This window comes from Cetorhinus maximus, chromosome 18 (genome assembly GCF_964194155.1).
Source record: "Cetorhinus maximus chromosome 18, sCetMax3.hap1.1, whole genome shotgun sequence".
NCBI lineage: Eukaryota > Metazoa > Chordata > Chondrichthyes > Lamniformes > Cetorhinidae > Cetorhinus > Cetorhinus maximus.
In genome coordinates this window covers 15,844,051-15,860,306 of record NC_135896.1, presented here as the reverse complement: position 1 = coordinate 15,860,306, position 16,256 = coordinate 15,844,051, and the positions used below count along the sequence as shown (strand labels likewise).

General features: G+C 41.2%; 1 protein-coding gene across 10 annotated transcripts in view; it reads right to left on the bottom strand.

Moving 5' to 3' along the window:
- ccdc85ca (coiled-coil domain containing 85C, a) overlaps window positions 1-16,256 on the bottom strand; it is a 204,837-nt gene that overhangs the window by 173,118 nt on the left and 15,463 nt on the right. The window lies entirely within an intron of this gene.

Below are 16,256 nucleotides of genomic sequence, written 5' to 3'. Positions count from 1 at the left end.
CTGAGCCTTCTGTGCATTCTGTTCTAGGGATGTAGTCTACCTGGGAAAAAAAATCCTTTGTTGGGTGGTGGCACAAGTTCAAGGTGTCAAATGAACCACTTGTTGCAGTTTTGTGGCTTTTACATTGCACCACAAAGACACACCAAATTTCAATGAGGTGGAACATCCTGTAAGTGCACCAAATTCGTCTCCAAGCACAAACAGGCCAATTGGGGTGAGGGAGAAGAGACAGGCAGATCGATCCCCAGACACTGGTCAAAAATGCAAAGGAGTGCTTCTGTGCTAAGGACTTGCTCAATACTTCTCTTGATCTGATTGGAAGGGACTGTGCAATAACAGTACACACTGACTCCATCTCAGACTTCCCTCTCACTTGGAAATCAGCAACTCTATTTAAAAGGAGAAATTAAGAGAAAAATGTGCATTCATCATCTGATGAAGGAGCACGCATTTTTCTAATAAGGGCTTCACTTCAGAGACTATTCCTTATTGTGGGACCTTGGTCTTTGCAAGCTGGTTGTCATGTTACCTACAGTACAGTTACTACAGTACAAAGTAAAGACTGGCTGTGCAGTGCTTTGGAACACCCCGAGGTCACGAAAGGTGCTATGTAAATGCAAGTTTTTTTTCACATTCCCAGCTCTCTCTCCCACTAGAGGGGACACTATCAGCATCATTTTACCATCAGGATTTATGGTTTCTCCTAATTACTTATCAGTCTACTTACATAAATAAACACACTTGCTGTTTTCCCCCTCCTTTCATCGCTTAATAATTAATTTCAGTAAAATTCGGGAAGCTTTACTCACATTGACTCACCTTGAAATTGGGCCCCACAGATTACAGAATAATACATACTCCGCAAAAAGGCACTTAACAATCAGCTGCACCAACAAGCTATTTTAACATGGCGTTCTCTTCTCCCATCAACTCAGGCCATTCTTGTCAATCTCTTCACTGCCAAATTTGAAAGTAACATTGCCATAGGGTGTGAGAAACCACAGCTGTCCAGGAATCCTAACAAGGAACGGAAACTTCAAGACATTAAGCTAAAGAAAAGTCTTGCTTTCACATAGAGTTCCAATTACAAAGGTAAATTTAGATCAGAATCCTCCTAATAGAGAAAGTCTTACATCTATATAGCACCTTTCACAATCTCAGGATGTTCCAAAGGACTTTGCAGCCAATTAAGTGCACTTATTGAAGTGTAATCATTGTTTTAATGTAGTAAAAGTGGGAACATTATGCCTATCACCTCATTGCTGTTTGTGGGACCTTGCTGTGTACAAATTGGCTGCAGTGTGTTTTCCTGCATTACAACAGCGATTGCACCTCAAAGTATGTAATTGGCTGTGAAATGGATTGGCATCTCCAGTGATTGTGAAAGATACTATATAAGTGCAAGTTATTTCTTTATCACATTGTAAAGACTCAAAAGTATCTAAAACAAATTGAGGAAGATAGTCATGCTGGCAGCCAGTAAACTTTCTAACCAGTCAAACACTAATTTATCTCCAGATTACATGCACAATCTCCACACAATGTACCTGAGCAGTGCCCTTGAAAACAACAGGCTATGTTTGCATCTCAACATCATAAGTATGTCAGAGCTCACACCTCTGGTCAGTAAGGAGATCAAGTGGTATTTTTGAAATCCTGACCTTTCAACTCTGGCTTTTGAAGTAAACAGCTGAAATAAACGTACATTACCCTAAGACTTTTATTTTGTTCAGATTTTTGTGCTCGCAAGAATTTTTGTACTCCCTAGACACATCTACACTCCGACTCCAGCTGTGGGGCAAACCTGACCCCAGGGCCAAACACCAAGATCCCCTGAAGACAGCAGACTTACACAACCACTCAGTTTTGACAGTATCAGAGTATAACTTCAGCACAAGAGTTTGCGGTAGGTCCCTTGCACATCCAGACAATTATCTACTGAACTTACCACAGAGCATTTAAATCACTTGAGACTGTTTCTTTCCATTCTTTTTTCAACAAAGACAACGTAAAAAGATAGTAATTTGAATGGAAGAACCCAATTCACATACACACCCCTAATACATTTCAATAGGTTTGCAATTAGCCTCAGCTATAAAACTTCACTGATGATAATGGGTTTCACTTTGGTAATTGTAAGGCAGGATTAAACAAAACTGCACAGGCACAGGCATGATGAGAGCAAGAGCAAGAGCAACAGCAGTCCTGCCCTAGGATATACATGACTCACTTATTCTGGACACAATTGTAAAGCAAATGTGAAGATTGCTGTATTAAGAAAAAGATTTGTGTTTATATAGTGCCTTCCACAGCCCAAAGTGCTTTACAGCCAATGAGTACTTTAGTGTAGTCGCTATTGTAATGCAAGAAACATGGCAGCCAATTTGCACACAGGAAGTTCCCACAAATGGCAATGTAATGATGACAAGATAACCTGGTTTAGTGATCTTGAGCTGCTAAATTCATACCAAGCTCAAATTGGGGGCATTTGCATAATATTGCGCATTGTATTATACTCGAACAATGCAATGTCACCCTCAAATGGTGAAGAAACAGGAATCTCCGTTACGACTGTGGAGGGGTGAGGGAAGTTGCTGCGATGCCCAGATTGCAACCTTAACCATTGGAGTTGATGCCCTTAACTGTCCAATCCAATGGAACTCATCCAAAGATGTTACTACTGGGCTTGATAATCATTCCACACAGGTACAAAGGAGCAAGTGCAAGAAAACTCAGTCACTGTCAGGTGCAGATAGCTCATTCTTCTAATTAAGCTCTCAGAAGATTTAAGCAGCTGGCTTGACATTTATTGCAGCTAGACTCTGACTACAGGCTATTTAGTGTGATAGATGTCCAATTGAGTTATCAATGAAGAATATATTGCAACCAGACCCCACCGTCTGCACAAACAGAAATCACTTTGCTGCTTTGCAAATGCAAATGCACTCATGCACACTATGGCCGTTATCTATTCCTTAAATTTCCACATCAAAAGCAAACCTTTCTTTAACTTCACCGTTCCCTGGGAAACAAAGCATGATAGACAAGGCACAGTTGGCTGTCACAGTGGGCAATTAACCTCACCGGATCAACTAACTAATTTTATTATTGAAAAAGATTCAAGTCATCTTCCAAACAGTAATCCCGATGTTGTGAAATGCAGAAATCCAGGAGCCAGTTAAAAAAAAAACAGACAAGCCATCAGAAAAAAAGGAAAGACAGGAAGGGGAGATTGTGAAACGTGGCATTTCAGCAAGGCTCATTTCCTGAGGCTGAATACTTTTGAATTCTGTCACCTTGATGCAGTTTAAACAATCTCCAGAGGTGTTTGGGGAAGTGTCGTTTCCATCCAGGATGCGCAGACGTGTGCAGCAGCTCTCCGCCCCAAAATTAATGTTTAAAATTCAAACATACAAAAATTTACAGAAGGAAAAAGACCCTGGTCCATCTAGCCTGACTCATCTAGTTGTCATGCCCCATGCATTCTGACACAGACAGATCCCATCCCATCCAGAGCCGCATAATCTGCCTTGAAATGGCCAGATAAAAACTACATAATAAAACCTACATCAACGAGGGGAGAAAATGTGGACTATTCCTCTCTGGCCTCTTTAAGCATTGAACCTAATCTTTGAGATCACATTGATCATGATTTATGTTACATCACAGAACCTACCCCTTATGTACTAAGTATATTTGGCATGAGACCTGTCCATATGTAAAGCACTTTTAGAAAAAGTGTTATCATTTTCCAAACACCGGTCGATTCCCCAACATTAAGCATCTTCGACATCCCCAATTCTCACTCATAACTTGGTATTGTCAGTAAACCTGCAGATAATTCCTCCAATATCCAAATCATTAGTGAAAACAGTAAGCAGCAAAAGGCTCAAACACCAATGTCTGCAGGGAGTCACCTTTCAGCATTCCAGCCAATGGCTTGTGTGCATTTTCAAAAACTCAGGTCTTATTTTTAAAGTCCAATATTTCAGGACTCAATTCGGTTTTTCCTTCATTATCATGAAACAATGCCTACCAAATTACCCCCATCTGCTAACCTTGTGACTGCTTCACAACAATTCCAAATTTGTAAGATTCAATACTCTTTTCTGGAAGTCAAATTTCCTGTGTGGTAGTGTATGGCATTTCTAACACCTTTTGAGCATCTTAACTGAAACTTTGGCCTCAAGTGGACACTTTTTAAGCCAGGCTCACTAACCTGACCTGACTCTCAGCCCTCCAAACCCCTCTATGGCCTCATCCATTCATATCTCTGTAACCAACTGCAGCCCGGCAACATTCCAAGAACTTGGAGTTCCAACTCTGGGCCATGCCGCACTTCCTTTGCCCTGTCAATGACAACAATGCTGTCTAGACCCCCAACTCTGGACTCTGTCCTGAAACCTATTCATCTCTCCAGCTCCTTTAAGACTCTGTTTAAACTGTCACTCACGCAATATAGCCTCAAGGATTTGTGAAATATAAATTAGAAATGGTCACTACTTTTAGAACAAAAGGAGTTGAGAGGTCAGGTGAACTTCTTTCCTGTCAATATACATGGAACTGCACAAGACCCTGGAGCTAATCTTCATGTCTGGACAAGGCATTAAAATGCAAACAAAACTTTAGGGACATCTCATTGAGAAATCATTAAAATGTAATAATTTTCCTGTGGCTAATGGCTACCCCTTTCCAAAGAATCAAAGAAACTGGTACACAATACTGCTTGCAGGCTTTTTGGCTTTGGCGTGGAATTCCAAAGAATGGGTGTGAAGAAAACCCTATTACGATGAAGTATGAATGGGTGAAACTCGGAACCCATTGTTTGACAATGGCAGCGTCAAAAACCATTTGCGGGGATGATGGGCAGAAACGCTCCAGTCACATGAAAGAAGCTAGGTTTTCAGATCAGGACAGTTAATAAGACACATTTTTGGAGTAGGATGAGGAAAACGATCCAGATCTTGCCTAAGAGCCATCAGCAGGCAGAAAATTCAGGTTGACCATTACCCATCTATTTTAGGAACAGAACCAGGTTTTTGCTATAGGGTTCAACTGCACCTCTACTAGAGTGGAGCAAGAGAAATCTGCTGCTGTAATCCACAGCAAATTCAACTTTCTAAACCTCCAGACTCTATTCTTCAGTGGATGATTAAAAGACCTAAAGGCCTGCAATGTTTCAAGATTTCATCTCACAAAAAGCAAGTGTGACAGAGAACTGTGGACTTCTGAGACCCAAATGCATGCTATCTTTTTGCAATCACAATCTTTTCTTTGTGTGTGTGTGTGTGTGTCAGTATGTGTGTGTGATTGGGTGTGGTTGCAAACACATTCGGGGGTTAAATAAGAAATGTTTTCCTTCTTTTCAAAGCCTATGAGAAAGCCTATTATATATCTGTTCTTTACAGCTGCACCACTCGGGCAGGGGTGGTGGTGAAAACACTTTTCTTTTAAAATACATCTGTCTTCAGTAAGTCGAGGGTGGGAAAAGGGGAACCATCTTACCATCTCTCCCCTATCTGTAATAAAACTCTACCTCTCGGCCTTGGTCACCTGTCTTAATATCTCCTTTTTTGGCTAGGTGTCAATTTTTCCCCTGATTACGGTCCCATGCAGTGCCACTTAAAATGGGCTATATAAGTGCAACTTGCTATAGTAGTGTTTTGTAACCCTGGGAAATTGCAAATGTCTCAAGGTGGGCAGCCATCTGGCTCTTTTGACAGCTTTGCATTGTAAAGTGCACCAATCTCTCGAGGGGCTCAAAAATGCAGCGAGGACACAAATGTTCACAGGCTTCTTTCTTTGATTCCTGTGCAACATGAGGGCACTAAATCAAACAGGAGTATGAAAGGAGCACCAGTGTGGGAGATGTAGTGATTGTAACAAGTACAACACGGTGGTCCAACTCCAAAGACTTTTTTACCACCTCAAAAAAACGTTATAACCATACAGGCATATTTGGGCTTCATGTGGAGAAAGAAATGCATTATCAGCATTCAGTACTAGGGGGTGTAGAGGCTGGTAGAAGGAATGCATTGAAGAATACATGAATTCTGTTGGCTGTTTGTGAGTGAGTGGCTACATGGTCATCACCAATGATTTATACGTCTGGAATATTTTCATAGTAATGTCAGTACCCCAATTCCAACATCTTGGTGCTGCTACAATCAGTGGATATTACTGTACCAATTGGCAAAGTGGTTGGACTTAATGCACCAGAATTGCACTTTTTATTTGCAGGAATTCTAATTTTTGTGGGAATTACTTCATGAGAGAAAAAGATAAGCGTTATTGTTTCCCATGGTGAAAGTCTGCATCTTAAAAAGGGCCACAACTTGTTTACTTCCAGCAGTCACTCTTTTTCTCCACAAGTTTAAGCGAGAGATCAGGTCCTCAATGGCAAACACAAAACACGGTTAACTCCAGATCAATACCCAATTTCAGTGTAGAGAAATCTTGGAAGTAGCAAATCAATCCCTATTTACTCCCATTACACAGAACTCATGAAGGCATAAAATGGTGTCCAATTAGTCACATTTCCCTTTCTCAGTCGACAGGGCACAGGCTGTTGCCAGGGCAGCAACAGCCATCTTCTTTTGCATGTTAATCATGTCTTGTAAAAGACCCAAAAGAGAATTGTTCTGGCTGACATCAGAAACATAATTCTTTCTTCAGATGCTCAAGCAATATAAGGCGGCAGAAAATGCTGGCATTTCCAGCGCTTTCTGCTTTTATTTGAGTTTAATGATTTTCTTCAGTTGCTCCCAGGAGCACAAATTGTTTATTCTGAAGAAGATACACCCTGAGATTGTGACTCCAGCAGAACATTTTTTTGGCAATTGGATTGAATTTGAACAAATGCAGAATAATGGCCCGTTTACAGAGGTTGTGACACAACACAATGTAGAAAATCCATGGTTATACTCCAAACTCAAATCAGGAAATATGAATTTATAATCATAGGACCATGAGATGATACACTTTGGTACAAAGAACATGGAGAGACACTATAAAATAAAGGATATTATTCTAAACTGTGTGCAGGAGCAGAGAGACCTGGGTATATATGTACATAAGTCATTAAAGGTGGCAGGACAGGTAGAGCAGTTTCTAAAGCATTCAGTATTCTAGGCTTCATTAATAGGGGCATAGGAGCAGGGAGGTTATGATGAACTTATATATGACACTGGTTAGACCTCAGCAGGGGTATTGTGTTCAGTTCTGGGCACCATGCTATAGGAAGGATGTGAACGCATTTGAAAAAGTGCAGAAGAGGTTTACGAGAATGGTTCCAGGGATGAGACACTTCAGTTATGAGGAAAGATTGGCGAAGTTGGGACTGTTTTCTTTGGCGAGGAGAAGGCTAAGAGGAGACTTGAAAGATGTTATCAAAATCATGAAGGGTGTAGACGGAGTAGATAGGGAGAAACTGCTCATGCTTGTAAACGGATCGAGAACCAGAGGGCACAGTTTTAAAGTGTTTTGAAAAAGAAGCAAATGCGGGGTGAGAAAAAATCTTCTTCACACAGCGAGTAGTTAGGGTTTGGAATGCACGGCCTGGAAGTGTGGCGTAGGCAAGTTCCATTGAGGCATTCAAGAGGGCATTGGATGATTATTTAAATAGAAACAATGTGCAGGGTTACGGGGAAAAGGCAGGAGATTGGCATTAAGTTAAAATGCTCAAGAGAGCCGGTGCAGACATGATGGGCCAAATGGCATCCTTCTGCACCATAGCAATTCTGTGATTCTGTGAAACATAGAATTGGAGACTGTTTGGGATGTGAGCATCAGTGGCAAAGTTAAGTGCCCTCCCCTAATTGCCCTGGAAAAAGTGGTGGTGAGCTGTCTTCTGTGCCAATGTCTGTCAACTCTTCTAGAGTAACCCAAAACCAATTCCATTGGTTACCTCTTTCTGCAAAGCCTTTTCTTAAAATGCTAATTTCCACTAACTGTCTTTTCCTCATCTATTCCTGATACAAAGCATTCTATGCATTAATATAGTGAATTTTCTCCTAATCTCTCTTTATGCTCAGTTACATTATTCAGTTGATGAGTTCTCTTCAATGGAGTTGACAGCTTCAGGGGTCCTTGGATTTTAGGAAATATCTCCCAAGCACCTGTGAGTAGCCTTAGTTTGTCCAACCTCCAGGGAGTGCATCTGAGCAAAGGCAACTTCTCCCCTCACGCCGTGGAGCTGCTTTAGAGGCACAAAGCATCATGAGAAATAAAAACAAAGTTCTGGGAAAACTCAACAGGTCTGGCAGCATCTGTGGAGAGGGGAACAGAGTTCATATCTCGAGGCCAATACGACTCTTCTTCAGGTCTCAAGATAACTTACAAGGTTTCGAAGAAGAGTCATATTGGCTCGAAATGTTAACTCTGTTCCCCTCTCCACAGGTGCTGCCGGGCCTGCTGAGTTTTTCCAGCACTTTCTGTTTTTATTTCAGATCTCCAGCTTCCACAGTATTTGGCTTTTATGTTAGAACATCGCGAGAAGTCTGGCTGCGGCCTCACCATTTTTGGTCCATCAGATGTCACGTGATCAAACTTCCAGCATGCAACGGGAATTCGCAACCCCACTGACCACCAAACCAAAAAGGAAATATCTTTCCCTATTCACCTTATTCAAACCCTTCATATTTATTAAACCCCATCAGCTCCAGTGGAAAGAGACCCTGTTATTAGTTAAACACACCATCATAAAAATTTTTTGAATGGGTGGAGGTGTAGTTTCCACAAGGGGGGTGCTGAAGCGAACAGTGCAGAATCAATTGTAAATAACATTATTCTATTTATAAAGTTAATAAAATAGAACATACTGCACAGAAACAGGTCACGCAGCCCAATTGAGCTATGCCAGTGTTTATGTTTCACACGAGCCTCCTCCCACCCAACTTCATTTAACCCCATCAACATATTCTACGTTATGGCTCATCCTTTCACCAATGCCTATCACATCTCATTGTAAATCAAGCCATAAATTTGGGAACAAATATCCCAACAGTAATTCCATCTCAGGCTTCTTCTGACATTTAGAAGTTGCTTGAGCCTTGCTCCTACAGTGCCCATCATCAGACCTGCTCTATTTTATTGCTGAGAAACTCCCTGCTGGCAAACTATTAAACTGTAATTATGTCATCATTCTGCACAGATTATTGGATTTTTTTTGTTGCAACGATCACTGCAATGTTATGAAATCTCCTTGTGGAAATCTAGCACATAACGATAGTGTCTTGTTTGTGGAGGCAATATAACAAACTGCAATTTAAGGAGATCGATTGGAGCTCAGCCCACTCTAATGCTGCTGTTAATTTACAATTCTCAGTTCATTCTGGCCACAGCCTCAGTCTTTACTCATGCCCATCTTTTAAGTCTCCTCAGAGATACACGGCCGTAAGCATTGGTGGGTAGCAGTATTGAACTTCCACCTGTGAATATTCACTGCTAACCTCCACTACTCCAAATGTGGCATCACTCCACTGTTACCTTCCCACGGTGGCTGCATTTTGCCAGCAACTGCATCTTTTACTCAGTTAGAACATTTGTAAAAAGAGATTTGGGTAAATACAGTGCTTGAAGGTTGAAGGAGGAAAGTTGTTGGGACTATGGGGAAAGAACAGGAATGTGGGACTAATTGGATAGTGCTTTCAAAGAGTTGGCACAGGTACAGTGGGCTGAATGGCTGCTTTCTGTGCTGCATGATTCTATGATATACACAGGAAGGTGAAATCATTCCATTCTCCTCTGTTCTCAGGCCGAGCGTCAGTTTTATCAGTAGCTTCCACAAATGCCATTTTCAATCCAAAAATAACTTGACTGTCCACCCAAAGGGAAATGCCTGGCACTTTCCACAGCAGAATAGCTACTGACTAGGAACTCCTGAGTGAGAGAGTGCGTGTTTGGCAGAGAGCGCGGTCTCAAGCCAGTGTGTTACCATTGCCAAGGCAGTGAGCCAGTCCCTCAGCAGGCTTCTCTTGTGCTTTCCTCATCCTAATGCAGAATGGAGGCACATCTATGGATTGCAAATTAATACAAAATTGCATTTGTACATTCCCACCAATTCCTGAACTGAATGTGACCTTACAGCTAAGGTAGGAGATACGATTTTTATTTTTGGAGTGATGACAAGCAAAAGAGAGAGGATGACAAGTAAACAATGGTAGATATTGTAAACCTAGTGGTTACTACCATGAGATCCCACTTAATCCATCATACTTGCAATTCTGTTGCAGTTTCACAAGTGTGAACAGAGTAAAAATACAAATCCCGTGCCCTTCCACCCACCCCAACTGAAAATCTAGAATGAACCCATACTATTTCCCATTGCTTAACCTAACATCTCCAATAAACTCCACACCACACTCTAGGATTGTGAGATCCATAACTACCTGCATTGATATAGCACCTTTAATGTAATAAAATGTTCCTCGCTATTAGAAAAGCACCATTAAGTTGCTTAACGGAATCCAGCTTTTGCCGATCTCTTCTGGATGCTTCGCAGGATATTTAAGTGAGTGTCGTTGGATCTAACTGAATTGAGGATAGTTTGATAAATTATCTTATTTAATTATCTCAGGAGCATCCTGTGCATCTTATTTGAATGTCATCAAAAAAAACGAGAAATATGCACTTTTTGGAAAAAAAACGCACATACCAATTTGCATCAGCTAAATGGGGTCCCCTTAAGTTCAACTGCAACTGAATCATTCTCATGTCTCTCCGCAAAGCGTAACACAAGCCGTGTCACACTGCAATGTGACAATTAATGTAAATCCACACAGTACTGGGATCTGATATTATACTCAGTAGTAACATTTACTAGCTTTTAGTGGGAAATCTGTATGACAAGCAATTAGCAAGTCTTTAACTTTTTGTTGGCAGAGGGAGAGAAAAAGAGAAAAAAAAGGAAATATTTTTGGCAATACTTTTCTTCATGGAAATGGCACGCTTTAAATTCAGCCCATCCCATGTAGAAACAGACCGAGTTCAAGACAGACTGGGCCAGTTGCATGCTTGCACCCAATTTCCAGCCATTGAACATTTTATTTGTATAAACACTGACCTTACAGTTTCTGGGTCAGTTTCTTTGTTTATCCCCAGGATGAATCAGAACCTTGTTTGGAGTGTGCTAATCGGAGTGATATTTAAACAGCATGCCAAGTTCATCACACACAAAGCTAACTCTGATCCTTTCTACTTGGTTTTTACTATCATTACTGGAAGCATGTATAAATCATTCCACAACAAGCTACCAATCTCAGGTAGGATCAATGATCACCTTTCAGGTAGAAAGTAAGCTTTTTCCCGCATTGCATCAACAACAACTCATATTTATAGAGTCTTTAACGTAGTAAAGTGTCCCTCACTATTTCCCAATCCCAAAGAATGGAAAGGTAACCACCTCACATGTCTATGTCCATTCTGTTGCATAACTAACCACTTGGTTAGAGCGGTAAACTTGAAAATATGTGAACATTAAAGAAATGCAGCCCATAGCAGACACACAGTTCTTCCTCAACTGAACGCACACAATATGACTTGATGTTTGGAAACCAACAACAAAAAAAAAACAGATCAACACACACGAATTTGTATTTTTCATCCAATAAAATGCTTCTGTAGTGTCACCACTACTCTAATGTAGGAAATATTGTAGCCAGTTTGAGCACAGCAAGACCCCACAAACAGTGAGGTGCTAATGGCTAAATATTCTGTTTTAATTACATTGATTGAGGGATAAATATTGGCCAGGAGAACTCCTCTGCTAGTCTTCAATTTAGTGTGATAGGATCTGTCATGCCCACCCGAGAGGACAGGTAGGACCTCTGTTCAATGTCTCACCTAATAGAAGGTACCTCTGACAGTGCTGCACTTGCATATCAGTGAAGATTTTACACTCAAGTCTCTGAAATGTCCCAAGTCTCAAGTCTCCACAACCTTCAGACTCGCAGAGTGCTACCATGAAGCATAACACTTTTACAGCACTGTAAGCCCATAGAAATGTCACTGTATGACAAAACTATTAGGTTAAAGCTCTGGGGGTATGAATGTGCTGTTGCAAGTTTCAGTAAAGCTGAGCATTTGTACTTCGAGTCCCCATATTCTAGAGGCAGCTTTCCTGAGACAGGATCAAACATTCAGTATTACATATTATGTCTCGCAATTTTTCTACCTTTGTTTCTCTTCAGCCCCTCTCCCAGGCCCAGTTAACACTGGTAACTCACTGAATGAGGAACTCTCTCAGGAGTCCAGTACATTCAATCACCTGCAGATAAAACCTTTAACATAGTTGCCATGCCTACATACGCCATTTGTAATTAATATATAATATGTAATTTAATATATGTAATGTAATAGGCCATTCTATTTTCTAAAATGATGTTGAGATGCAATTCTCAAGCTCACTTCACTTTGTGTTATTCAATGAAATTCATCAGCATTACCCCATACATCAATCTAGCTTTAGCACTTGGTTGCTGGTAGAAAGAGCTCAATTGGATTGTGTACACTGGGGAGATCTTAGATGCACAAAAGAACCCAAACTTGTCAATGCTGCCAACATGTGAGTTATGAAAGCTAAACGGTCCCTATAGTGCAGGGTACTTGCTGAGTATTTCCAACATTTTTTCCGTTTTTAACCTTATAATGCAGTGCTGTTCTCAAATCCTAATGCCTTATGTGCAGAGCAAGGTTACATGGCCTTTAGGTGAATATTCAGTAAATTGCATGGATCCAGGACAAGACCTAACATTCCAGTCACTTTTTTTGATGCAAGTAGGAGGCCCGACCTTAAAGTTTGAGTGGGAAGGCAGAGAGGGAAAAGGTTTTTTTTTATAAATTTCAGCCCTGCTTTCAATCTGGTCAGGACCAAGCAATTAGTGAGCCATTGCTTCCATGTGGAAATGTGGAAACGTAATCTAAAATTCTGCTGACACCAGACATATCCACCTTAATACCCAAAAGAGACCAGGTACCCTGTCAAACTCTGACTTTTAGCCCTCCCCTCTTTGAAGTTGAAGTTGACACAACTGAGCATTTTATAAGCAGCTTTTAAACACCCTGATTTCAAAATTCTCATCCTTGTTTTCAAATTCCTCCTTGACCTTGCCCCTCCCTATCTCTGTAACCTCCTCCAACCCCATAACCCATCAAGATATCTGTGCTCCTCTAATTTTGATCTCTTGTGCATTCCCAATTATAATTGCTCCATCATTGGTCGTCGTGCTCTCAGTTACCTCGGCACCAAGTTCTGCAATTCCCTCCCTACACCTCTCCCCCTCTCTCTCTCCTCCTTCAAGACACTTCTTAAAACCTCCCTCTTTGACTAAGCCTCGGCCATCTGACCTAATATTGCCTCACGTGGTTCAGTGTTACATTTTGTTCTTAAATGCTCTTGTGAAGTGCCTTACGCCATTTCATTATGTTAAAGATGCTATATAAGTTGCTGTTTTAGAAAACTAAAATAAAGCAACTAAAGAGGATTGCATTTGAGAATGAGTAACTAGTTTATCAAATCCATGAACAATTAAAAGGTAACTTGTTTAGTTACAAAGAGAACTTAAAATGGTCACTGTTGGGTATCTCATAAACCAAACAATTTCACATTTATGTCTCAATTATCTGCAGTATGTAGGCCAGCGCTATTCACATAGGGCCCTTGACAACATATGGCTCCTGAACCTTGCAATTCAGTTTGAAAACCATAAAAAGAGAAGACATGCATTTAAATAATGCCTTTCACAACCACGGGATGTTACAGCCAAATTAAATATTTTTTACTCTAGACACTGTGGTAATGGACAAAACACAACAGCCAATTTGCACATAGCAAATTCTTACAAACAGCAGGGTGATAATGAACAGATTATCTGTTTTTTGTGATAAATTTGGCCAGGATGTGGTGAATAACTCCCCTGCCCTCCATCGAAATAGTGCCATAGGATCTCTTACTTTCACACGAGGGGGCGGACAGGGCCTTGGTTTAACATTTCATCTGAACATGACATCTCCGACAATGCCGTGCTCCCTCAATCCTGCACAGGAGTGTCAGCCTAAATTTTTATGCGCAAGACTTGGGAGTGAGAATGAACCCACAACCTTCTGACTCAAGAGACAAGAGCGCTACCAACTGAGCTACAGCTGACACACTGACACAAGTCTGCTCCATTGGCAGTTATGTCTCCTAATTGCCCCCTTTGAATTTTGTGGGTCTGAGAGTTTGGAAAGAGCCTTTTTTCTTTCGAACTTTGGTGAAAAAAAGAGGCCTGTCAGTAACAGCAACTTGAAATACATATGGATTAAATGGAACATAGATGTAAACTTCTGTGTGGCACTGCAGTGCCCACATTCATAACTCTCGAAAAGACAAAAAACGCTTGGACACCCCTAGTGCAGGCTGCTTATTAGCATCTGCATCTCAAAACAGTTACTGTATAGCTTGCCAATACTCATTATGGGAAGCTGCTCATCAACCCACACAATGTAATCTCAAGTGACCTGAAGCGAGCGGCGGGGGTGGGGAGCAAGAGAGAGAAGGAAATGTGAGAGGTACCACACACACATTAGAATGTTCCAGTCCTGCTGAAAAATGTTTCTGCATTAGCATACTCTCTGAAGTGCACCCCCCACATTATAATTGTACATTCCTTACAAAGCTTGATCACTAAGAAAATTCATCAGTCTTTATTACCTGCACTTTGAGTCATATGAAAGACGCCCAGTGAGTCTTTTGTGGAGAGTCTAATAAGCTTTATGAGGCAAGGTTTACTATCAAACTAGCTCAAGCTCAACAGCTCCAGTTTAGCTGTTGCAAGGTTGTATTATGGCTTTTCCAATCCAGTCAGTCTGTAAACCTGACAACCATGGAAGCATCTGAGGACCTGCTGAGTTAGAAGCACTTTTAACATGAGACAGCAGAGCCGGGGTCTAGAAATTCTGTCCCGCCGACTCTGAATGAATGTGTGCCTAATCCAAGCATAGAATTACAATATGCCTGATCACTTCCCGTTCCCTCCTCCCTTTGTACGGATTCCCTGACCCTTGCCTAGCATTCTAATGGATTATCCAGATCCATGCAGGAAAGCTTTTCCATTTACCTCTGCCCTGCTCAGCAAACTGAATGATACATCTTTTACATCTGTCATGATATTGATGCTCAGCAGTGTTTCTGTATCGTTAGGGTACATCACTTTCCCCCTCTTCACCATCCCCCCACCCCCATCCCCCACTTCCTACTTGTCAATTCTACCACTGCCCAAAGCTGTCGATTCTTTGCTAGGTAGAGTTTCACAGCCACCACTCACCTCAATGCGTCGCCCATGTGACCGTTATTCATGTGTGAGTCTCAACAATGAGTATCAGCAGGTGGGAGTGGACCATTAGAGGCAAATCTAAATCTCCCCAATACCTGTACATCTGCAGCAGATAGCGATCATTCAATAGCATCCCAAGAGTTGGAACCTCTGCCAATTTTCCCATCCCTAATCCAGGGATTAGTTAAATTGTTATAGTTTTCTTTTCCTGTCCTCGTGCTTTCATTCTCACCATAGAGATGAACAAAAATTTCAGCACTGGTTAAATCCATTACTCAGGTTACGATATACACCAAAGCAACCTTCATCTTGCTCCCAGATGGATGTGTGTGTTGATCTGTTGTTCTGAACCTCCTCTCAAGCCTACTGCAGTTTCACTGCTGTTTCTGAGGGACTGGACCCTCAAAGCAGTGTCAAAGAGCCAGCATAAACAAAGAACACTGCCTACCTCCCCCAAAAAGGGCAGCAGTTAATGTTAGATTTCACTCATTATCATCTTGCAAATCAACCAACTGACCTATTAGAAAAATAGCAGACAAGCATTCTAAGCTTAAATTGCTTCATTAGCACAAATCCATATTCAAGTTTGAACTGTACTCTGATGATTGTCTTTTGCATATCATCGCCGACAACGTGTCACTTTGCAGTAAATTGGACAAAATTCAAGACAGAAATTTGGGGAGGTTAAACGGCCAAGGAACCGGGCTCAGCTGGAACATATTCCCAAGTCAAACAAGCTGACAACATTGCCTGGGGTCACTTGGGTTGCTGTTGCTCATGTAACCGTATCACAGCATCAGACAATGCCTTGAGGAGAAAAAGTGTGGGCGGGAGAGGGAAGAGATTGGATTTTTAAAAAAAGATCTATTGTATAAAGAGCTACAATAGCAGTGTTAAATTTGACTACATTTAAACTCAGTTCTACAATAAATACAGATAATGCCA